At 38.7% G+C, this 26,557-nt stretch overlaps 1 long non-coding RNA gene across 1 annotated transcript; it reads right to left on the reverse strand.

The window, feature by feature from the left end:
* Positions 1-467: 467 nt before the first annotated feature.
* LOC135314589 (uncharacterized) lies at positions 468-25,668 on the reverse strand. The gene is made up of 4 exons (XR_010374099.1): positions 25,586-25,668; positions 15,659-15,932; positions 7,589-7,833; positions 468-565 (listed from the first exon to the last, which is right to left on the reverse strand). It is a non-coding gene; the product is annotated as an uncharacterized LOC135314589 (long non-coding RNA).
* Between the last annotated feature and the right edge of the window lie 889 nt (positions 25,669-26,557).

The raw sequence follows: 26,557 nt of genomic DNA on the forward strand, positions 1-26,557 counted from the left end.
TAGGGAATTACTGTACAGATGCTGGGCTGTGATGGAGGTTAATAAAAAAAGAAAACACTGCCTGAAAACAGATGTTTGGATTTTGAAGCACAAATATAGCTGACACTCGGCAGATAAGCCCAGATTTCACCAAGTCTAAGGGATAAGAGACAAACATTCCTCCTTTAATCTGATTTGGTTCACTCACTAGTATTCAGATAAGATAAAAGTATAAAAGATCAAGGTCCTATCTTTTGAATGATTAATCAGTGGCTTTTTATTTTCTTCTACACTTGAAGTATCTGGGTATCCACTAGAAGGCGAATCTCATATATAACGGGGATTCTGAGATTTACTACCAATTACTTGTTTAAAAAATAAGGTGGTTGGCAACAATTACGTATAGAGTTGAGTTTTAATGACTTTTCATGAAAATCATACCAATTAATTAAAACCTACTAGTATATATATTCACCTCTAAAGTTTTGAAGATGACATGGCTAATAGACAACAATGGACCCAACTATCAACGTGAAGTCTTGTATCAAGTAGGCACTATATTTCCAGGGTACAAGAGAAAAGTAAGCTGAAAAAGTGAATAATTACAAATTAAAATTATAATTAATAAACATTGTACCAATGTTCCTATCAGTCCCCTTCACACAGAACATTTTTGCTACTAGCTAAAGCAAGAAAGCAATTAACAGCAGTTATGGGATATGCAAGTGAACATCTTATGATGTCAATACTAACAAATTTTTGTAATCATCAACACTGACCTTAAAAATAAATAACACAAATAAATAAATAAATACATACATAGACATTGTGACACCATTCACAATTCACACAACTCTGTCCAAATGAAATGAGATCTGGGCAACGTACTGGAAAACAAACTCACTGAAGGGGCATAAGCAATAGTTTGCTCATGGTGTGCAGGATGATTGAAACAAAAGTGGGTTTCTAAAATATTCACAATGTGAGTACATTAAACTAGGCTTCAGCTAATGAGGGAGAAGATGCTGATTTCTCTCTTGCCTACTTTCAAGTAGTACCTTCACAGATTTATTTTTAATTTTCAACAATTGTCATATGATTTGCAAAATTATTTTACAGAAAATTACATGACATGAAATTAATAATTTGTGACACTGATAAATATAAAGATTATTAGTTAGCTGTCTATGTGCTAAGTGAATATTTAGGAATTATATTTTTACACTTTCAGCAAAGTTCAAAAACTTAGAGGACAGTGAAGTAAGCAGAAGTGGGATCAAGGGCTGTGTTACCAGTGTTATTACACAGTTAGCTGTTACTACAAAAAAACCAAGGAAATAAGGATAATGAATTGTTCAAGCACGTGTCACCTCCTCCTCTAGCAATATTCCAGTCTTTGCCTTCTGGCCAGTCCATGATCACTTCCAAGATTCCTGGGTGACTGGGGTTTCCTACTCGAGCCCGCTGGGTGATCAGTGCAACCCATTTACTCCATGTAGCACCAGTTGCATGGTGTGTGGAGGGGACGTACTCTCTGAACATCCAGCCCAGCACTGGCAGTCGGGGTGCCAGGAGCAGCTGTGCCTCAGTAGCAACCACTTCTGAAGCAGCTCGGACCCCTCCATATGCTGCCAATATCTCTTTTTCAGTTGGAGTATAGCGGGCTTCGGACCCTCTGTATCCCCGACTCCAAAACCCTAGGGGTCGACCCCAGGTCTCCCCATGTGCTTTCTGCCAGAGGCTCCAGGTAGGGCCATTCTCCACAGGTGCTTTTGCCGCTCATTCCTGGTTAGGCTCACTTCGGCCTCCAATACAGTTAGCTCTTGGGATCCCCCTGTCACTCCAGCGATGCTGATGGGTTCTGCCCCTATATAGTTTGATGGCATTAAGGTGCACTGTGCGCCGGTGTCCACTAAAGCTTTATACTCCTGTGGGTCGGACGCGCCAGGCCATCGGATCCACACAGTCCAGTAAACCCTGTTGTTCCTTTCCTCCACCCGGCTGGAGGCAGGGCCCTTCTAGTCCCAATCATGGAATTCGCAACTCACTTCTTGTAAATGTGAATTAAAAGTCCCTCTATTATGCTTAGAAATAAAATCAGTGCTTCTACTCCTCTGTCTGGTGACCTCGTCACAGGAAACAAGCAGCAACTCTGCTGGAAGAACTCCCCTGAGTGATTGTTTTTCCCTGCATCTCATGTACCCGTGCCTTTAGGGTCAAGGTAGATTTTCCATCCCACTTCCACATGTCCTCCCTGTGGTCACACAGGTAAAACCATAATGTGGCCTGTGGTGTGTATCCTCTCTCTTCAGCAAAGGGATGCTTACTCCTAATGGCTGAGATACCGATCTGTTCAGGTGAGGAGTAGGACATATCTTCTATGAGCTGCTGAACCTTCCAGGACAGTTTCTCCACAGCCAGGATGAGGGAGGAAGAGATATTTGCTTCATAATCCTGGAGTCTGTCAATCACATGCCCATGTTGGATGCAAAAAGGACTGTTGTGGTTCAGCCCCAGTCAGCAGCTAAGCACCACACGGCCACTCACTCATTCCCCCCACACCAGCGGGATGGGCGAGAGAATCGGAAGAGCAAAAGCAAGAAAACTCATGCGTTAAGAACAGTTTAATAATAAAATAGTAATAGTCAAAATGGTAATTATAATAATAATTATGATTATAATAATAATAATAATGATAATACAATGAAAAGGAAAATAATTAGAGAGAGAAATGAAACCCAGGGGAAGAGGAATTAAAAAACCCCACAAGTGATGCAACCGCTCACCACCTGCCGACGGACACTGCCAGTCCCTGAGCCATGATTGCAGCTTCCCCTTGGCCAGCTCCCCCCAGTTAACATACTGGGCATGACATCACATGATATGGAATAACCCTTTGGCCAGTTTGGATCAGCTGTCCTGGCTGTGCCCCCTCCCCTCCCGGCTTCTGGTGCACCTGGCAGAGCATGGGAGGCTGGAAAAGTCCTTGACTAGCATAAGCACTACTTAGCAACAACTAAAACATCAGTGTGTTAACAATATTATTCTCATACTGAGTCCAAAACACAGCACTGTACCAGCTACAGTGAAAAAAATTAACTCTATCCCAGCTAAAACCATGACAGTACATGAATGCAACACCAGTACCACCATTGCATGCATTGGTACATATTATAGAAGAATTATTTTAAGAGTGAACATTCTTCAAACTCCACAGATTGTAGCAGATTGATAAAAGAGAATACCGTGGTGTTTTCAGTATTCTCTATATTACAATAATGTTTTATGGAAAGCAAACAGCAGGATTTTATGGGTCGTCAATGTATCTATTTCTTATTGATACCTGCCATAAGTTACAAGAAAAATAAGGAAGCTGCGAAGTTTAGTCAAGAGTGAATTTGGTCAGTTTATTCCAACAATTACAGTTCCCAAGCTTTGTGCCATCTGTGCATACTACACAGGAAAACTAATAAAGTGGCTGCTGGGTTGGCAGCTGTAATGTATTTTCACTAGTGGGGATCCCTCCCAGTGAGGGCTACTGGGCAGATGCAGTGTTTCCTTTCCTTTGGGTTGTGGTGCCGACTTCTTTCTTGTGAGAGTCTAAAGAAAGACGCACGGTGAACTCATAAACAAATGAGAAGCAAATCCACTGCCACTGGTACAGAGCATATAACGGTCAACCACGACTCTACAGTGAATAACTGCAGCTTTTTTGAATGGAGTGTGTTCCAGATTTGTCTCAAGTATCAGTTCACAAGCTTTTCTTCTCCATATCTGTTTCTAAGGAGGTGACAAGTATGCAATCGGTGTCTATCCTAAAATCATAATAATCATTCCCAGCTTGAGGTCTGACCCAAAACCAGCTATAACGTCTACTTGGTGTTGAGTCAGCTACTAAGCCTGAGTCAGTGGCTGCCTCTCAGCATGTTTTGCAGCACAAAGGGAATGTAAAAGCTGGAGTATCCACCCTCATCTATGCTCTGCTCTGCCTGAGATCACCAACCCGAAAGCCTGAAGTTAGGCTTCTAAACGAGTATTTTGCCACTTTGCTGATGTCTTAATCTGTTTTGTATCCACTTTATTTATTTAGGTTCCTCTTGCCAGTATTTCTTGTGTCTGTCAAGAGCAGATTACTGACAGACAAGGTCGGTCTCTTATATCACACACCAAATACCAGAGAAAGTAATCTTCTAGAAACCTCAGGGTCTCAGGAGCCCACAATCGCTTTTTATCCACTTAATTTCCTATAGAAGATGGAAAGGGAAATGTATAAATAATATTCAGTCCACTAAGAGGAAAAAAAGGTAGGTACAAAACCAGCAAAATATCTGATCTAACAAAAGCAGGAGGATGCTAACAGCTCCCCCTAATACTGCCCTACTTCAGACAGAGCTGTGCTGCCAGCATAGCCCTTAGGCAGCCCCAACAATATATGTAGTTGTTTAGTTTGGCCATTTCTCTGGCTAACCTGCTTGTAATTAGGCACTTTTTGTGGGTATCACATTTCCATGCCACTGGCCTTTTTTCTCCCTTCAGTTTTTCTTTTGTATGTTCCATATGATTTAATGAGGCAGCACCTTTTTCTTTTAAAAACAAATTAGGTGTTATAAATTAACCATCCACAGCAGGCCTCACAGTTGTCAATACTTTGACAAGAAACCCTCAGTTCTTATAAACAGTGATATGAAATCCAGCAAGAATTTTCAGGATGTGCAGTTCTCTCCTACATGCTAATCTGAATTTCATTGTCATTTGTGTTGCTCTAAAGAAGCCTCATGACACAGTTATTGACAAGAAGCAGGAGTGTATGGGTGAGCAACCTCATGCACACTCTCTGGTGACCCCCTGAGTTGGGAACCCTGCAGAGATGCTCAAGCTGGACCCCGATGAGTGGGACAGCAGCATGGGGAGGGGCTGCACAGCACTGGCACTCTCAGTGCCCAGATGGCTGCTGGCTCCCAGCATGACAGGGAGGGTTGACCCAAGCAACAGCATCGACAGACCAAAGGCTATAAGGCACATTGCCACCAACCCAGCAAAACAAGCCCCAACAAAGATTGATCAGTGCAAGTCAAGAATAGGGACTTTCCTAGGAACTACTCATCTTTACCTACAATACAGGAGATTGGGAGTATAGGTGCACCGCTGTCAAGGTGTGTTTGCCTATGGTGATGGTCACAGGTTGGAGCTGAAGAACAGCTATCATGTCCACACAGCCTATATTTCAGATTCATTCCAAATGGCCAATATTTCTGATCAGAAATTTTAACCCTTATTGTAGCTTTTCTCCTAAGCAAAATTTAGACTTGCCTCTTAAAGCACATGACGTATTTTCAATTCCACCTTCAACCTTACATGAGACAAACCATACTGGAAATTAAAGTCAGCCTCAAGTTCACAAAAAAATTAATAAACCCTCAACTTAACAGTCAAAGTTAGTCCTAGTTTAAAGTTTCCTATTGTAATCCTTGTCTGACACTAATCTAAATATTTTAATTACTTGCTCTGTTAATAGCAGCTTACAGGCTCAGAGCAGTGGACTATACACTCCAGTACGCTATGTTGTTACTCGCTAAATTAGAAAGTAATCCTCTGATCTGCATGAAATTAAATTTATTTTTAATGAAATTTTAACCAAAATCTTTCATCAGAGATCACATACACTGAATGTTTTAACTTTCTTTTCTCTAGCTTTTTCAGCATACTCACATTTATCTTTGTTTCATAGAAAAAAACATGGTTGCTAAACAGCACATTATCTGACTGTGTCACCCCAGATGTTGGATATCTCCCTTCTACCTTATCAAAGTCAAAATTACAGTTCTTTCCTCAGCAATCTTCATAAATTTGCACCTTGCTACTTATGTTTTCTGCCTCTTCTCATTTCAAAATCAGATCTGCTCACAACTTCAGCTTCTCTCATTTATTTCTTCCTTTGTATAACTTCTTGGTACACTGAAATCAGCTGCATGAAATTGGTTAACTTCCGTTGCTCTAAGTTTCTGTCCAGTACAGCCAATATAAAAACATTGAAATATAGGTGACATTTTATTCTGCTCCCCTCCTTTTATTTCTAGACTGCAAACATCAGGATTTATTGGATGTTGCCAAACACTTTTTAGGTGCCACTGTAAAACAAAATGATTCATTGATTCAGCAAACACTTACAGCAAAATGACTTTCCATAGCATTTTCAAATGGCTTTCTCTCCATCAGAGTGAACACATACTAGGAAAAGCAGTGAAAAACCATACAAAATACAGTATATTGTATGTCCACATGTGTACGCACAGACATTTCATACTTAGAAAAGCACTGACAATTGCATATCCTCATATCACAGAATCATGTATGACAGGCTACTGAGGAATGCTGCTGTATGACACTATAGGATAACAGTCTCTGATTCTCATTTCTCTAAGATAGGAATCAGCAGGCCATTTAGAGCATTTTCAGGGAGATGCATTCCTAGCTCAACAGGATTGCTGATGATGAAGCAACATCGCGATGTAGATAGAATTGATTTACGTATTAATAACTGAGCTAGCCAACATTTCTACAAAGAAATGATCAGCTTCAGAAAGTGATCAGCTTTAATGTACGAAAATACATGGACTGTGGAAGCAAAACATGAAGCAGAGAGCTTAATGACTTGTGTTTTAAAATCTAGCCTCTTGTTTCTTCAGCAGTGTTTGATACAAAGTTGTGTTCATGTTAACTTCATTTAGGTTAGCTAACAAATTATTTTAGTTATTGCCATCATCGTCCAATGCTATGCAGAGCAAAACAGGACATGTGGCAGTGGGAGATGGCAGAGGCAGTGAGGAAGATGGGGATACAAGTCAAAGGCCATACTTCCAGAACACAGGAAAAGGCTTTTGTGTGTTGAAGTCCAATGATGTATAATCACTTAACCGTAAGACTAAATAGTTACAAATATTTGCTAAACTATTACCCTTTTCTTACAGTGTCCCATTCCCTAGATGAGGTTATCAATCCTGTAGTAGAGCTGCAAAGCGGAATTTGTCAGGCCACTTAGCTTGCTGAATCTGTCAATCCACTTTCCCTGCAATAGCCAGCAGCTGAATTTCTATTTCTGCTAAAGCTGGGTTCAGCTTTCTTGCCGTGAAGGAGCAGAGCCATGTGAGTCAGCCTGCGGCCAGCCCTGGAGCAGTGCTGGATGAGCACTGGAGCAGCCGAGCAGGGGGCTGGAAGCCACTGCTGCTCCGTGCCTGTCAACGGTTAGACTTGGTCCTATTTCCTGAAATTCATTCACTTTCAGTGAAACAGACTCCCAACACCAAGGAAACATTTAAACCACAGGAGGATTCTTATTTTGTGCTGCAAAGACTGTAATAAATGATAGACTGACTATTTTCAAGACTTTCAGAGGCGACTGAATAAACTTAGAGTAAAAACACTTCAACTCCCAAACCTGGTTTACACGTGCAGGAATATAAACTACATTAAAATGCCTGACTCAAAGCTCGTTCTTTCCTAATTCAGCTGCACAGTCACAGAGCTCCTAATAAGTAGTTTATTGGTCATAAAAAATGGCTATTAACATTGCAGTAATAGATGTTATTAAAGTAATAAATATTCCACTTACTATGCTTATGTCTCACCGAAGTTTAAGACTGTTTCAGAGATCAGATGTCTCATTCTTCAGCTTGCTGTTACAGTGTAAATGGAAAGTCCTGTTTCCAACAGAAACTTTGTTGTTGCTGAAGTTTGATACAGTGATGAAGGAAAACAGATCACGGATGCTGATGGCAAAACTGTACCTGAGAGTAAAGAGCTATCACCTCTTTCTCTCTGGGAAGTTGTTCTTTGGTTGTCCAACTCTGGGATTCTCTGAAAGTAAAATTAAAAAAGAAGAGTTTCAGCTGTACACTGAGTGATATTTTGCCTTCCCAAATCTTTCATGGACTTCAGAAACGCATGGCAACCATGAGCAAAACAATATTTTTCTAGTTATGACCACAAGCCACTGCTATTCTTTCATATGTATGTATATGTATATAGTAACGGAGTGTTAGGGTACCCAGGATGTGTGACTGATTCAGCTCCTTCTCAAGGGGCCTGGGACTCCTGTGTGTTTCGACACACACATACAAACACATACTAAAAAGCCTTTGAAAACGAACCTAATGCATAATTAAAAGGTAAGTACTAACCCCCTGCCAATGTTGTAAAAGGGATGACAGTGTAAAGGTGTGAGATGAGAAGGAATCATAGCCCCTCTCATACCTTTAAAGAAGGTGACAGGTGTCACTGCTTTCAGTGAAGAGCTCTGTTTTACAGGACTACGGCATGTGATTGCCAAAAATTCCTATTTGAATCAGAATAGTCTTTTATTGGAAGATAAGTTAGAATGACTAGGGGTTTTTTTAATTTAGTTTTGCTTAGAGTATTAGATAGTCATAGCCTTTCCAGACATCTCAAGTCTGTAATGCTCTCGCTATGCAAAAGCACAACTGCACCTATCTAGGAAATTTTACAAAAAGTAAAAAAAATCTAGTCTTGCCAGCATGTGAAGATTGAACCAATTTAAAAAGTGTTCAAGAATGAGACGGCCAAATTCCTGTTCAGTCATTTCTGGATCTGATTTTAATATCTACACAATAGCAGAAAATGTATAATTTATGGAACACACCATTAAAGAGGGGGAAAATGATGTGTGACAAACACCCAAAGCCTGACCATTTAATCTGATGCAATGGATTTCAGTAACCAAATGCTAGTCACTCAGCCGTTGTGTGTATTTCAGCCACATTGGAAGACTGTGGAGTTCATCGTTTCTAATTTTTAAAGTAGATTAGAGCTGCCACATCGTTAAGACCTTACAATTATATCTGAACAATAAATTGTATTATTAATAAGATGGTTATGGCCGGTGAGTATTAGATATTGTTGTTTGTGATTTGCACTTAAAGAGAGATTTTAATCAAGTTTACCATTCTCAAAACTCTGTTTTGCATTTAAATAAGCATCCTTAAAGATTGATCTGTTTTGCTCAATTATACGATGCCTCATTCTGAAGCCTAGGAGTAATTTATTATACAGACTGTGAGCAAGGAATATGTATTGCATTGTACTTAATCTTATCAAATTTCTGCTGATTTTTGATGACAATGTCTGTTTATCATAATTATTATGACTTGTCTGGGTTAATAAAACTTGAAAAACTGTGTGGGAATTAAACCAGTGTGGAATGTTAAACTTACTATTTATGTAAGGCTATCTGATACCAGCTGTCCTTCACGGGTCTGTGAAGCCATTTTTCAGTATTTTCTCTTGTACCACTGTTGTTAAGTAGTTCAAGTGTATAAAACTCCAATTTTTTAGGCATGTATAATTTGTATTATGAACTCTCGCAGATGAAAATATTTTAAAATATAATATTGGAAATTAGGTATAATTTTTCTATCATATTTGATAGAAAATTTTGGTTTTGTTGAAAATTACCTGGTCTTCATTTGCATTATGCTGTGACTTTAATAAAATAGCGTCTTTGCCTTAGAGCTCACCTGTAGATAACTGGTTTATAGTGCAAAAGAAATGGCTTTGTTCGTTTAGAGTCATAATTAGCTTCTACACAGTAAGAAGTAAAAGCATTTTCTGTACTGGTTCCATACTATACCATCGTTTCTAAGAGGTGCTTCCTACTAAAAGTGCATTCAGTAGGAAAGTATTTCTGAGATTAACACACAAAAAACTTTAAAAGCATGAATCTTGACTTAAATACCTTTCAGAAGATGCAAAATACAAAGGATTGCTTTTATTTGGAAGGAATTTAAAGCAACCACTTTTTAAGATTATACCAAGGGTCTTTTGCGACCTGAAATAAAAGCCCGTGTTTGCCACATTCTTTGACACAGACCCATATTGATTTGCCTGAGAGTTACATTTGTAGGCAGTGAGTAAGTTTTCAATCCAAAACCAGGTCAATGATTCTCCAAAGTAACAAGAATGTCCACAAAACTATTGCACAGCAGTGAAAGGTGGACAAAATCCACTTCAGAGATTCCAGCAGAAGCAATAAAGGCACATGAAATTCTCAGACAAAAAAGGGAACGAAAATGTTCAAAGAAGGTTGAAAAAACTATTCAATCTGCAGTGCAGGTTTTCTCTTTGAATACCGATAGTATTCCTGACCAGGCTGAAGTCCTGCTTCTGTCATTAGTGAGGCTAAAAAGTTTGGGATCCCCTCTTTTTGGCTCTGGCTCCGATTATATTGTGACCATTCTCACATCATTCTTCAATTCTACGTTTATCAGTAATAGCATCGGTCATCTTCAGAGATATGGCATGAGCATTAATTTCCAGGGTAAGACACATGAGCTTTCTGATAATAGGCACGCAGTGGAAATGTAACACAGTATTTCTGCTACAAGAATGACTTTGGAGTTAGAAGTGAAGAGACAAAACCAGTGTTAAGTAAGTTCATACTAAAGTCAATAAACTATATAATGACAAGAGCTAGTGTTGTTCTATTTCACAGTTCAATATAACATAAGCTTTTGTTGCTTAAAGGAGGACTTTATTGATGTTTACAGATAGACTTTATGGCTTATTTGTCACCATGAGAGCCTAAATGCATCTGTCTCAGTTTCTGCTCCGGAATGCCTGGACCATACACAGTCTATTTTCATACCAAAGAGAAGAAAAAAAAACCACAGTCTAAAATTCCTGTACCAAAGCAACTTTAACTTGTTAAGATAATTGTCTTGCAATGATTGATCTAGTCATGTCAAGATAATAAGGTTTTTATGGTCCTGAGGAGGATTTAATCTAATTTTTGGAGGGATTCTGATCTCACTGTTGCTGCTTTATCACTTTTAATCTCAACAGTTTTACTTGAATTTGCTCTGCAAAATTCAATATACTTTTAGTTGACAGCTGAAGACATAGAATAGTGTTTTTACACTAAGTTTTCCTGTGTTGCAACTGTGTCTTAAATCTTGTTATCATTACTCTGAACAAATCCAATTATAGAGTTATTTTGCTACATTAGATAGAGAATACTCAGTATAATTTCTCCAGCACAATAAAAGTACCTCTTAAAGAGAAAGTAGTAACCTGATTTTGAACAGAAGGTGGCTGCTAATGGTGTCTTTAATTATTTAGTAGCAGATCGTTTGTGATTTAAAGAAAAGTTATCTAAGACTTTGTGTTCTTCTTCAGTAGAATATACTTAAAGTTTTATTGATTCACTTTTCTAAGTATATGAGGGTAAAATAAAGTCTGTATTTTAAAAAAAAATTGTTTAGCATTGTCTTCCTCAAGTCTCAGTTTTAATGATAATATTTTTTTTAATTCCCTGAGACAAAATGGACGATTACCACAAACTTACTAATAGATAACACATAAACTTTGATTTGTTTACACTGATCATGGTGCTTTAGGCACCTAAATACAGTGTGAAGGAAAAAAAATGCACCACACAGCTGAACTGAAAATGAGAATAAAACCACTATGTCAATTGGAAACAACTCAGGGCAGGGACTGCCAGAGCTGTTGCATGTCCCCACATGGTGAGTCCAGGCTCACCAACTGGTATTGGTGCCAGCTATATATTAAATAATTAAATGCAATAAACCTGCAACCTGTCCATTTCCTCTCCCTCCTGGTCACAGCCCCAGGGTGTGACCCCGTGATCCCTCTGCCCGCAGGAGTGCGCGTCCCTGCAGAGAGCTGCTTCCCCATAGCTCTACTGGTCCGTAGCTGCAGAGCTCCTGGGCCCCCGCCAGGGCTGACAAAGGCCCCTGTGCTCTGCCCGCCAGCAAGTTGTATCCTCTCCCCCATAAACAGGGGAAAAATACTTAGTCTACTCTTCTTCCAGGATTGTGTTATTTGTTGTATTTTCTTTTTGGCTCTGTCCTCTTTTACTATTTTTAGTTCTTAATCTTATTACTTCACACTTCTGTAGAACTGAGCTGAATAAGCTACTTATCCAGCCTCTAAGCTGAATCTATCCAGATCATTTTGAATTTATTTGCTCTGTTCCTCCGAATTTATTTTATCTTCCTTTCCCAATTTGATGTCATTGGCAAATTTAGGTCAGTAAATTATAAAGTAAACAAAAATGGTCCTAATGCTGTGCTTTCAGACATTTCTTTTAACTCCTTCCTGAACTATTTTTTTATTTATAGTATTTGCTCTTTCAACTCAAACTAATTCCTTGGGAATTCATATGCCTTTCTGTAACAGAATGCTTTCTCTATTTGTAGATCAAACATTTCTCCAAAAATCTACTTTAAACTGAGTATCACATTTCTCTCTTTTTCATCACCTGAAGATGTATCATCATATTCTTCAGAAGAAAGAAAAGCCAGTAGTCACAGAGGGCAACATCCTAAGCTGAACTCCATCATGGGTCTCTTTTTGGTCTGGGCAAGTCACTTGAGCTCCCTCAACACTCTCCCAGGAGAGGAATTCCCCATTTTGAGGATTATTTTTCACTAAGCACTTACAAGGTTCTGCAGACATGGTTAACATGTCATGCGGAAGCACAGTCTCTGTAGTTTTCAACCTTCAAATCCATTTGTTAAAATTTTTTGGCTCCTGATTTCTCAATACTTTCTCGTTTTAAGTTTTTTGGTCATCAACATCCCCTGGCTTGCTTCTTCTTAAATAAAACATTATCCCCTAGGTGGTATGTTGTGAGCCAACAGAAAGATGCTGTCATTTGACTCACCGTGACATCTTTCAGAATACTGTGAAATTCTCTGGTGTTTTCAAATATCCAAACTATGTTATGTAAATATATTTCCAGTGCAGCTCCCAAAATACATCAAAACACTTGTTCTAAACTAATATTAATTTTTTCAGTTTAGAATATTCTCTTATCTATACCGATGTTCTTAATTTTGACTTCTTATGTGGGAGTTAGCACTGAATGCAGTAACCTTTTCTGTGTGAGCAAATACCCATAAAAGGATCACATGTGCAGTTTCCAAAAAGAATTTTTAAGCCTTACTTCCTCCATTCAGTGTACTCTGCTGATGATACCAAGCTGGGAGGAGTGGCTGATACACCAGAAGGCTGTGCTGCCACCCAGCGAGACCTGGACAGGCTGGAGAGCTGGGCCGAGGGGAACCTCATGGAATTCAACAAGAGCAAGTGCAAGGTCCTGCCCCTGGGGAGGAACAACCCCATGCACCGGTACAGGCTGGGGGCTGACCTGCTGGAAAGCGGCTCTGCTGAGAAGGACCTGGGAGTGCTGGTGGACAACGAGTTGACCCTGATCCAGCACTGGGCCCTTGTGGCCAAGAAGGCCAATGGTATCCTGGGATGCATTAAAAGGAGTGTGGGCAGCAGGTTGAAGGAGGTTATCCTCCCCCTCTACCCTACTCTAGTGAGACCACATCTGGAGTGCTGTGTCCAGTTTTGGGTCCCCCAGTTTAAGAAGGATGTGGAACTGCTTGAGCAAGTCCAACGGAGAGCTACCAAGGTGATCAGGGGACTGGAGCATGTCCCTTATGAGGAAAGGCTGAGAGACCTGGGTTTGTTCAGCCTGGAGAAGAGAAGACTGAGGGGGGATCTCATCAATGCTTATCAATATCTAAAGGGCAGGTATCAAGAGGATGAGGCTGGACTCTTTTCAGTGGTGCCCAAGGACAGGACAAGGGGCAATGGGCACGAGCTGGAACACAGGAAGTTCTGCCTCAATATAAGAAAAAACTCCTGTCCTGTGCGGGTGCCAGAGCAGTGGCACAGACTGCCCAGAGAGGCTGTGGTGTCCCTTCTCTGGGGACATTCAAACCCCGTCTGGATGCGTTCCTGTGCCCCCTGCTCTGGGTGTGCCTGCTCAGGCAGGGGGGTTGGACGAGATGATCTCCAGAGTTCCCTTCCAACCCCCACCATGCTGTGATTCTGTGATTCTGTATGTGGAGAGTTGCAGTCACCAATTAGCATCACTCTGGTGCCATGTGATGTCTTCCTATGTTCCTATGGGGTCAATTACCTCACAGACAAATTTTATGTTTGGTTGGTTGGTTGGTTTGGTCAGACTCCTTGTAGAGAGATCCTTGTACTATTCAGAACCTGAAACATGCAGGCTGTACTGACTGTTTTTAAGAGCGAATCATGTATCTGGCAACACAGCTTTTCAGCACAGAAACTTCCAATCAGTCAGTACTTACTGGCATGTTTATGAGCTTTCCTGTGCACCTGCACGTCAGATCAGTAAAAGATGAGTGGTCTAATGAGGATTATTCTTGCTACCAAAATTTGTTCTTTAAGGGTAGACTAGTTGCCCCTAATTTGTTATTCCTGGTGAGCAACAGTGTGACACTTGGTTGACACACAGACAAACCCAGCGGTGTCCCCCGCTATGCACTGGCAGTGCTGCAGAAGGATGTTGTCCACACCAGAGTGTGGCCAGCTCTTACTTTCTTTCCAGTACAACAGGGAAGCATGAAATGGCTGGTTGCTGCCGTGCTCCGTGCATGGCAAGACATCACTCTTTACTACATGGAGTGATAGCTAGAATGAGCCCTGAGCAGGAGCAAGGGAGTGTCTGGTCCCTTTGACTCCTACCACGCGGGTCCTCAGCAGGTCCATTACTTTCATTTTGCAAATAACCCCAGATACCCGACTTTCTCTATTACAATTAAATAAATGATATCTTAAAAGCTATTACATATAATCCCATGCCCTGTGCCCTTATACAGGGTGCAGGATTAAAAAAAAAACTGGGGCTGCAAACATGAGCAGCTCTGACTGTTCAGTGAGAAAGTACATGCAACTACAGTTACATAATTCACTGTGGCAACTTGGCAGCGCTCCCCATTTACTGTATTTACATGTGTCTAATCCCTGGGTTATCAGTAAAATGCGATTCAGCAGTGCACAGGCTACACATTCATGTAGGTATTAGCAAGAACCTGCCTCCTTGCTCCGATTTTTTTTAATTACAGCAATACCCCCTTTCTGTCTTCTATTGTGTGGAGGTTGTCCACTCAAAACCAGTGTGAAGCACTTCTTTTGGAGTACTGGTACTTTTAGATGGTGAGAGCTTTCAGAGGTGTGAGTAGCACACATGAAAATACAATAATCCCAGCATACCTGAATGCTCTGGTTTAAAATGCTCTCAGTAGAGATCCTGCTTAATAATAAAAAAAATCCTGAGGATTACTTGCTTATGTGCAGGGATTTTTTGTTGTTGTTGTTGAACGTGTTGGAAAATACAGTGGAAAACAGAAGCACTGATGAAGATTAAATGGAATAGAGCTGACTTTGTGCAGTAACTCTAGAGATGCTAAATCTTGTTGCTGGTTTACGCAGCCAGGGCAGGAATTACCCTCCACTGCAAGACTCCAGATTGTTTCACGCAGAGCAGCTGAGGGAGTCACAGTCTTTTCTTGCCCTGCTGCAGACCTGCATTCCTTTCCTTTCCCTTCCCTAATGAATCATCTCTCATTACTTCTTGTTCAAGGGCCTGGTTTCTCTCCTGAAGAAGCTTCGTACATTTTAAGAGACAGAGCAGATCTTTGACATGGGAGGCTTTTCACGCAAACGCCAGCAGGTTGGTTGGATACAGTTTATCTTAAAGAAAGCAAAGGTATTATGGTACATAGGGAAGTAAGAGACAGACTTCTGATACTTAAAAGGCACACAGCCATTTGTCACAGCAAACCCAGAGAAGTGCTTTTGGTGAAAGCGTACTCCCTACCTTCGTTTCCCCTCCAGCCTGAGCCGTCGTGGTAGCTGTCATTTGCTCGATAAGCGCAGGGTTCATCCATGCAGACCCTTGGTGCCCCGCAGCCGTCTCTCGGCTGCGCCATGCTGCCGGTGGGACGTTCCCGGCAGCAACTGAAAGATGCTTCATTTCTCCTGCGCCTGCTCTCTCCAGGCCCTGATCAGATTGGCAGCAGATGAACGTGTCAGCCTTGGTAACTTCACTTCTGGGCACAGCACTGGGCAGAGGACATCCATCTGAAACTAATCTATTGGATAGAGGAAAAGGGGAAAAAAAATAGAGTATTGGTGAGTCGTAGGTACACTGTGGTATTTCTAGGTGTACCATGTTTGTAAAAGGGGGGTTGTTGCCTGGATGGGATCTCTTCTCTACATCTTAATTACTCTCCTGCTAAAGTTATTGCGATTTTTCTTGATTAAAAAAAGTTATGATGTTTGAAGCTCAAAGAAAGCCAGAGAATATGAACTTCCTCCTTGAGAAATATTGTGGAAATTTATAATCTTTTTTTTAAAGGCATTTTTAACATTAAAATATAATTTTCCATGAAAATTTTCTGAAATATTGTTACAGATTTTTTCCAAAATAATTTTTAAATATTTCCTTGACCAATACTCTTAACAATTGTAGTCAAAAGCAAAACTTACTATATCTTGAGTTTAAAATTAAAACATTTTCTGAATTTTGAAATGCCAGCGGAAATGTTTCACAAGGAAGTCAGTAGCTCTCTAGGATAATGGAGTCACCAAAAGGGACCTACAGGGATCAGGAAACCTCCTTTCACTGAGAAACAAGCTACTTCCAGCTATTCCTCCTGGTTCCAGCATTTCTTTATGCAGACATTTCTTCTTCTAAAACCTTCTAAGACTAGCACAATTACGGCTGAGAATCTGACATTTAATGCAATGGAAACACAAAGTATCATTCAAAAGACATGCAGAGGTAGAAAATACCAGAAAACAGAGTGTTATTTTTTTGAAGCTCACTGGTTACTCTCCTCAATTCTTTAATATGATCAAACCCCAAGTTGCATCTGGGAGTTCAGCTTTCCCAACCCGAGCAGTTGCACCATGTGACATCCAACATAAAACTGGGTGCACCCAGAGGCAGAGGATGAGGATCTCTGTCTTAGGGCAATGCTCAGGAAGAGGGGATATCCAGAAGAAACAGCAACTGCTGCAATTAGCTGAACCACAAGCCTCGAGTTTAGCAATCCCACACCCAGAACAGAGGACATGAAAGAAAGGGAACCACTGGCCTATGGTCCTAATGAATTCAATGATCATTATAGACAACACAAAGCCAAAGTTCTCCAAACTTTCAAACTTCACATACTGAAACCAAATGGGATCAGCATGGCCGTAGCATGTTTTTTTCTCTTGAGCACGCATCTGGCCAAGGCTCAGTGTGATCTAGCACAACCAGACAACTCAGCCCTTTTCACAGAGAGCCCTGCCTATGGCCAAAGCAGTGTGTCTCATGAGTCTAGAAGTAATTTATTATTAAGTTTAATTGTTTATATTTAATATACTGTAAATCTCTGTAAAGAGTTAATATGCTGGCCAAACCCAAAATGGATTTAAAAAGGAAAGCTCCAGGACTGTCATTAATTGGATGATGAACAGCTTCAAATATTAGAGGACAAATGGTAGCTATGAACTTGCTACACCACTGAAACAGCACCAGAGATGAGAGGCAGACATTCTGTACTTCTAAAGCAGGAATATTTTGTCACACTGTCATCAGATACAATTTCTGATGTATAGTTAAATAACCTTTACTTTCATCCCTCCAGTGTAAAAGATGAAAATCTTTTAAACGCGAGAGTCCCAAAGAAATGTAAATACAGTGTATTCACTACTGACATTTCAAAAGATTTTACCCCACCAGTGGAGACAGCTATTCTCTATTATCAGGTTTCCTGTCAGTCATGTTGATTAAAGTTGATAAATACTGCAAGCCACTTGGGGTAGGCTAAAGGACACAAAAGAAAAATGTAACTTATTTGAAAAGGACCATATTTCTTGGGAAATAAAAAGCAGAACATATTTGCCTGTATTTCTCAACTTCAAGAAAAGCAAAATCCACTATTTAAATGTTTGGGGTTTCTTTTTGTTTTTGTTTTTAAATTTTCCTAGATAGTGCCTACTTATATACTATAACTAATGTAATAGTGCTTTCCATGGACAAAGCAGTGTGATACGAAAAGTTAGCACAGTTTCTCTGCATTCACACACTGTTATGTTTATCTAACTCAGGCAATAAATGACAATTCACTAGACCAGTTCTTGAAATTTGAGGTCCAGTAGTAGCTACATCCTAAGGGAACATGAGTCCAAGTGCATCAGGAACACTGGGATGAGTTTTGCAAGGCTAAGGTGTCAGTCCAGAAAGCAAAATGCTTTTGAAGGCATGTCATATATTGTCTATAAATATTTAATATGCAAAAGACAGATCAGTTTGATATAACTCATAGGGTCAAATCAGTTATACAGATCCTGACTGATATTGCATATGCATTATTTTTAGTCTTATAAAATTCTTCAGCAGAAGTGGCTATTAATTTCAGAATTAATATTAGAAAAGCATTGATTTCTATTTGTCATCAAGGCAAAAGAAAGGAGCAACACTCCCACAAAATGGACTATGGATAGGAAAAGCTACCTTTTTTTTTTTAGTACAAACAAGAAAAAAGTGTTGTGGTAAAACAGTGAACAAAGCTGGGACAAAAGTAAAGCCTGAATCCAGGAATACTTCATCAATTATGACTTTCCATTAGACATCAGTAGAAGTACTTACACCAATGTAGTGGAGCATGTGAATGTCCAGGAGCAAAAACTTCAAATCACAAAATATTTTCCATGAAAACTGCTCTCTTTATCTTGTCAAATTTTCCAGAAGAGTACTTTCATAACTTGGCTGGATATTGTAATTATATTAATAGAAAAGACAAAAAAGCTGAATCCAAGTTGGATTTCTTGAAAAAAACCCAAACACTTGAGAGAAAGCTGAAAGTTACTCTATGAAAGGAGGCATGAAACTCCTGGTAACTGAATTATTTTTTTTTTAGTTAAGAAAAAACCCTCATGTTTATAATAAATGACTAATTAAATTCACTATGTGTCTATAAAAGTATTTGATGACCCACACATTTTTGGCTGATAACATGAACTCTACTGCCAGTAAAATACATTGATTTAAGCTCACAGGGGTTTTTAAAAAGGCCTGCAGAGCCTTAAAAAAAAAAAAGATGTGTGTTTGGAAATTCTGAACTAAGCTCAGTTTGCATTAGTATTTTAAGAACATCATGCATGCATTTACCTTTCTGAGCTTATTGTTTAGCTATATATTTCCTACAGCAGCTGGAGAAGTTGAAAATTTAATGCAATAAAACTACATTAAATTTCTGACAAACCGTAAAAGAAAGAAATCCAGTCCTACTCCTGTACTTCTTTGGCACAAAGCTGAGGGTTTTTAAAAATGAAGTTCTTTTAAAGTGCACAGAGTGCCAAAATAAGTGTGCCTATTGAACAGTCTCGCAGTCTACCATCAGAAATCTGGCTAACTGAGAAAACTAATATACCTTTTACAGCAATTTTAACACAGCTACCTTGGATCTACTGACTTGTTCGTTATCTTATCCATCATAAGATACTAAGATGGAACTTATCAATCAAAATCACACTGCACAGAATCAGATTACAAACCCTGATGAGAATTCTACATATGTGGCTAAGTATGCCATTATAATTAATTTAGTCAGAAAACCGTTATGTGTTAACAGAGGAAAAGACTTTTATAAATCCTGGCATTTTCCTTGGGCTTTAAAGAGTTTTCAGTAAAGAAACATACTACGATGCAGCAATACAAATGGTCAAAAGTCCTATTTTGCACAGACTTTTCTTTATTCCCTTTTAAAAATAGTTTTTTTTAACACACTAATCTATAGTTTTTAGGGGTTTTCATATGATTTAGTTCATGAAATTACAATGAGAAACACCTGATGACTATCATGAACTGAAAACAGCGATAGCCCTCTTGCAGGTTTTAGGTGAGGCAATGGGTGACCCCATTGCTTCTTAAATCAATAGAAGCCATGTCAGGAAAAGAAATTACTGCAAGATATTTGAGCCTAGATTATCACATCTTTTTAAAATAAACTAATGGGAACTATACTAGCAATGGTAACAAGGTTTTATTTGCTCAGGATTTCCTATATGCAAGCTTGTTTCCAGCAGAAACTGGTAGCTCATGCAGCTCTTGACACTTTATTGTTTATTTAGCAAATTCCCTTTTATATAAAAGGTAAAGGATTTTTTCTAAATTAGAATACAGGAAAAAGAATACAGAAAATTCCAGTGCTGCAATCTAGTAGCCTACCAAAAGAGCTTAAACCGTTCATACCATAGATGCAATATGAAGAGCACCTTGAGTGCTCAGAAGCAATTACGACAGTGATAACTGCAGGTGAAATGAAGCTAAATGTGAAAAATTTAGCTTCATGTACACTTTTCTACATAACAGAATGGCTTCCATTTATCTTACTTCTTTTTCTGTTAGACTGATTAGTTAACTGGCTTCAGAAGCAAAATATGAATGAGCTGACAAATCGTTCCCTTTGACTTTTGCACAGTTCAAGAGTAAATACCAGATTTAACATTTAATCATTTAAAACAGCAGATCTGGCTACAAGTTAAGATGTGAATATATTAACCCAAATGTGCTGTCAGTACATAGAAAGGCGTTTTACCTTTTACGTATACTTTAAATGCACTGCAAGGATAAACAGATATCAGCATCTTCATGTTATCCTACATATGACCCTACTGAACTCAAACACAGGAAAAAAACAGGAATTCATTTGTTGTTCAATGTTAGGAAGCACAGAGACTTTTAAGGAAAAAAAAGAAAACATCTCAGTGAAGGGCACAGTAGGTGTAAAAATACAAGCCCAAATCTGTGCCTTACTACCTTTGCCTCCAGTTACCTACCATCACTCTTGTGGATTTTTAAAATACTTGGCCTATCCTACCTTTAATTTTAAGAGCAATCTCTTTGAGGACTCCGTGTATACATCTATTAGTCATATCTCTGGAGACACTTCAAATAAATCCTGATTATGTCAACAGAAAAATAAACATCATTGCCTTGCGTAGATACCTGGCAAGTAGCGGCTGAATTACTCAACATAAGAATCATTAAAAAGAAATCATCAGTTTGCCCAAAATGGGTTTTAAGGATGCATGTAATTCATGACTGCTTTAATGGCAGTCTGACTTCTGTGTGTTTCATTTTGACACTTACCTCATCAGGTGGACTTTTTAGCTCTTAGAAATTCAGATTTTTTCACAGATGGTCTAAAGTACAAACACAAAGAAGTTCAAAATCCTTTCTGTCTTATGAAGATCTTTACCTTTTGTCTTAAGTTATGATAGGTTTTATAGGCTCTCACATTTCTTTTATTTTTTCTTTGCATGTGTTTCAGACACAGAATTGTGTGCAATATTATACATCTAAACATTTTCAGTCAGCTTTTGACCACAATTTTCAACCTTCTCATTGGTCAGTTGAACATCAAAGATGAACACCTTCCACATGCAGCCTTCAGCAGGTATAAATCCTTATGTTTGGCATTATCTCACAATTTCAATAATCTTTCTAATATACTCAAACTACATTTGTCTGAATTTCATGGTAGATCTTATTAACCTATACCTTGTATGTCCAGATGCTTGGTGATATAATTCTTTATTCATCATCCCTGGCATCTGAACTACTGAAGAGTTAAGCCTTCTAAGACTCTTTTCCTCGTTTGCTAAGAATCTTTTGAAAAAGGTTTTGGTTGCAACCCTATTCTTCAATCCCTCATGCATTGTCAAAAGAGCTATTAAAAATCTGTTACTGTTATAGAAATCTACAGGCTATCCTGGAATGCTCTGGAGCTATGCCTTAAATTTAACTTACAAAAAATGCATTCCAGTCTGATTGCTTCAGCCTGTGGTTTTCTGTACCATAAACTGAAAATTCTGTTTCTGTTTTAGACATTTTAACTCTACTCCCCCATGAGCACTGGAAACTGGGCTGACCATACAGATATTTTCCAAGCCTGTGTTCATTTCCTTCCACTATATCTTGCTTGTCCAGCTTCTTCTTTTTTTGATCTCTTGCTATTTTTATTCACTTCCCCTGAAACTCTTTTCCCTGACATTTTTAGCTTCTGTAATCTGATATTAAAAAACCAGTTGAACCTGCCTCATGCCCCCTTGTACAGTCTGACTTTTAATATATGTGTACAGATCTCTCACTTCCAAAGCTGTTCAGAGGGGAACTCTTCAACAGGTAGCGCGGTCCAGAGGCCGTCCAGCTAGCGTGGGGAGACGGCGGCTGGAGCTCCATTCCAGCTGACCTACCCTACGAGCGGCCTCTAGAAAATTATCTTGTACCCTTCTGACTTTGTGTACATGTCTTGAGGATCTTTTCTGTAAATCTTTAGGGACCTGCATTGCTTGCTTTTTTCTTTTCACTAAGAGTCTGTACATTGTTTAGCACAGAGGCCTGTAAGTATTACTGGGCTGAAGCACTGAGGGAACTATGCTATAAACAGAGAGGATATTTTTGTTCCGAAAACAAGCAGACCCTGTGCCACCTGTACCACAGAATGCATCTAATTCAAGACATATTTTTTCACAGATGATAGCTAGTTGAAAAAGTTTGTACATTACCTCTGGAATGAGCTCAAAAGAAAGCTGTTTCATCAAATATGCATGTACATGTGTATTCAAGATTTTTTTTCCCTCTTCCCCTCACCTTTTTTCTCTTTCAGTGAGGGCTTCAGCTTTTTCTTCTGGAGCCTACAACACAATGTAAGAAAGTTGATTTGTGGGACAGAGAGCAAAGAGATTCCTGTGGGGCCCTGAATTCTGCTGCCTGCATTGCCAGGCACCACCACCACTGCTGCACTCAAGATGGAAACAAGTTCTGTTCAGGCATAAGTGGCCACTGTACCGGACACCTACTGTGGCAACAACAGCCTGCCGATAGATGACGACAAAAATACAGACAGATAGTGTGGGTAAAAAGCAACTGCATTCTGTTCTCCTTTTCCCTTCCTCTTTCCCAGTATCTGTGATGTTCTGGGTTATGCCAGCAGCAATATTGATCGAACACGACATACTAAACTACACTTAACAGACATAAGATTCCTAGAGCCTCTACCTTCACTGTAAAAAGTAGGCACTTCCATGTATATACGGCTGTCTCAAACTTCCCCAAGAGCTGAACAAGCTCAGTACTCTAAAAGACAAGATCACGCTGACAGCTGAGAGACTGGTTGCCTAAATGAAAAAGTAAGTTTAAGCACAATATATTTCCTTGTATTTGTATTTTATCCCTTTACTGCCAGATTTATATCTGGGAAGATATACTGCTGACACTATTTGAAAAATATATTAATGAATGGGTTTATACTTTCAACTGATTCAGTAAATAGGGATAATGATTACAGAATAAAGTTGTATTTATCAGACTTTTCCAATGACAGACTCTAATTCAGTCAAGAGCTGGATTAAGGTCACACTCAGAAACCTTAATCACTAAATTATCCTACCCATAAATTGAAAATGCTGAATGAAATTCAGATGACTACCAAAACAGTAGTATACTGTTGAGAGACTACTGAGGGAAAAGGTTGGTTAAAGTAAAAATTTTGCATTTTGAGGCATGTTTTGGGAAAGAAGAAAAAAAAAAAAGAATTATTCCACCCTGACATATGAACCAATCTTGTGTAAATACAATCAGTCAAGAAAATGCATTCATACTAAATTTTATATTAAAATGTCGATACCGTCATAGCCACAACAGATTAGGGAGTTTTAACTGTTTTACAAAAATCAGTGCAGTTTTTACTACCTAAATCTAGTTTTTGTATCAAAATGACTTTTTCTTTGTGTTGCTATGAAACAATTTCATACTTATGTTGTGAATACAAAAGAATTACAAATTAAAACAAAATATATATTTAGGAAACAATCTTTTTTGAAATGCAACATTTCAAAATTTCATTTTTCAGTAATTTTTCATTTTTTCAATACTTTATAAAATGTTTTTCTTAAATTGTTGCCATAATTACTTAGAGATTCTTAGGGAAATTCTTATTGAAGCATTATTTTGACAACCATGGACAGAAAAAGAACCGTTCTGATCAGCTTCTCTTAAGACAACTTTCAAAAACGATTTTCACTAGAATATGAAGTTTCATACGGAAAAAGTTTCACAGGAAGAAATATACCTTTTTGAAAGTAGAGTTAGATTGCAAAATGGTACCCCAGGGCAAAGGCAGAATTTGCAATACTTATGAGGATCATTCAGCAGCTGGACTGGAAAAAAACCTATTCTGAAATATCAGAGTGATGGATACCATATTGCTTTTCCACCTTCTTGTCTTGCGTCGCTCTTTTGCATTGCTCACCGTCAAATCTCCTTCTACCTGCTTGATTTTTTTCCTTGTATGTGTCTTTTCTATCAATTAAATCTGATATAACGCTTCATTGTGTTACAGGAATTACACATGCAGTCACATCATGGAAGGAACCAAAAACCAAGTACTTTAATTTCATCTGCACCTAAACAAAAAGTAAGCACACATTTAAACTTCAGATTTAAGTAACTCTCAGTAATGTAGTTTTAGCATATTTTAAATGTGAACACAAGTCTTTAACAAGGAGGTTAAATCTGTAAAGCTGTCCAGCTTCAGGTAGTGGAATCTTTAATGTAAAAGACATGGTATTGTTTGAATTTCATTTGACATGTAATTTGGTATATAATTTAAGATATCAGTTTGCAATTTGCTGCGAGAACCACCACGTAGGCTTGGTGTTATAATATGCCACCTAAGAAAAAAGTGATAAAGAACTATGTTCCTTCAAATATTTTCATGTGTTGGTTCTGCCCTTGGTCATATTTCTTTACAAATATCAGAAATAGTAAGAAAAAGTTTTCCAGCCCACAGCTATTTGTTTGACATCTTCTACAGTGAATATGTTATATTTTATAGCAGTACAGCTGGCATGTACCTTGATAATTATATCATCTGAGAGCTTTTCTTCACTCACCCAGGTTCATATTTAATAGGCATCAGAGATTATAGGAATTTTATGATATAATGCAATAAATTATCAAACCAACTGAAATTGCCAATGTTAGAAATTAACTACACCTTTATAGCAGAGACTCTTGAGGCAAAAAAATGGAGCAGAATACAATGTAATGGAGACATAAATTTAATACGCACTAAGAATGCATATGAATAATGTCTTTAATATGCTCCTATGTTCATCTAAAATGAAAGCAAACAAAGTAATACATTTTCTAGAGAGGCTTAACATAATAATTTCCTTGAGAATGCTAACTTTATCTTTAACCTGTTTTCTTCAATTATACTCATCGGTATGAATTGGGAAAGAAAAAGAGCAATCCTCAGATTAGCTTTTACAATATTTTTTGTGGTCCCAAGCCAAGAAAAGCAAGGCAGGATGCTTTCCTGCTTTATTCCCAAATAAAAAATAATACAATCTATATTAATGTATAATGTATATAATGAACACTCTAAATATGAATATCTGTCAAGACCTGGAAAGTCAATGTTGAAATGAAGCCTCTTTCTGTGACAAATGGTGGTATGAAGAATGTGTAGGAATTAGCAAAGCAGAAGAAAGCTTTAACATGCTGATTGCCTTGCTCCTTTCCTTAGCTGGTGAACCTCATCGTCTTTATAGCTTAAAGCCACCCTAAACCCCTCATCTCTTTACTGTAAAAGCACATGTAGATGCTTTGCGGCAACCCAGCTTCCCCGATCTTTCGGGTATGAGGAAAATCTTTTCTTGACAAATCTCCCCTGCAACTTACTGGCACTGTAGTTCCAGGCACAGCTCCTCTACCAGCGGCCCTCTAGCACCAGGTTCCAAACAAAACCTTTTTCCTTATTCCTGTGAACAATAGAAGAATGACACAAAAATCTATAAACTTCATTTCTAGGAGAATAGTGTTCCAGAAGAAGCAGCAAAGCATGGATAGCTTCCTACCGCTAAAAACTGAAACAATGTTGTGGAAAATATGATTAAGGCTATCTGTAAACCACTTTGTCTGATGTGTTCTGTAGATATCCAAATTTACATGGAATGTCACAGAGGGGAGAGGGAGATTTTGTGTAGGTCAAGCTTGTTAAAGACATCAACACTAATATCACAGCAGACAGGTCTCTAGGTCCTGGACTATGCTGGACTTCAACTATATTAAATCAAAGCTGATCAGTAACAAGAATATGTCTCAGATCTAAGGAATAATACCAAAAACATTAAGAATGAAAACAAAGTTAGCTCAGCTCCAACTTCAAGAATATTGAAGTATAATATAAATATGTTATTCTATATATTGTGAAGCAAATTCCAGCTTAAATAGGAAACAACATTAAAGGAAACTGGCCTTACTGTATTATATTTCCTTTAGGGTGTAAGAGAAAAATGAATGCCTTTTTGCATACAGTTAGGTGAACAAATGAGCTATACCTATGAAGAAATACACAGTAATTTTATAAATTCTTGCTTCTTTGTTGAAGAAAAAATTTGTCAATATTGTGGCAACAGTAAGTTCTGTGTCCAGAAAGCACACCTGAGCAGTGGTGTACATAGACAGTACGTCTGCTGGCAGTGCAGAATGGATGAAGGAGCTGCTCTGGAGGCACAGCCAAAAGCCTGGCCTTCAAACCACATAACAAGCACTGGACAGCATGTCCTTTACTGTAGTTTACAGGACATTCAAGGTCACATAGCCACTTTCAGGAAGCTCAAAGAATAAGCCACGTCAAGAGCTGTACTCCCA

The sequence above is a fragment of the Phalacrocorax carbo genome, chromosome 8, assembly GCF_963921805.1.
Source record: "Phalacrocorax carbo chromosome 8, bPhaCar2.1, whole genome shotgun sequence".
In the NCBI taxonomy this organism is placed as follows: domain Eukaryota; kingdom Metazoa; phylum Chordata; class Aves; order Suliformes; family Phalacrocoracidae; genus Phalacrocorax; species Phalacrocorax carbo.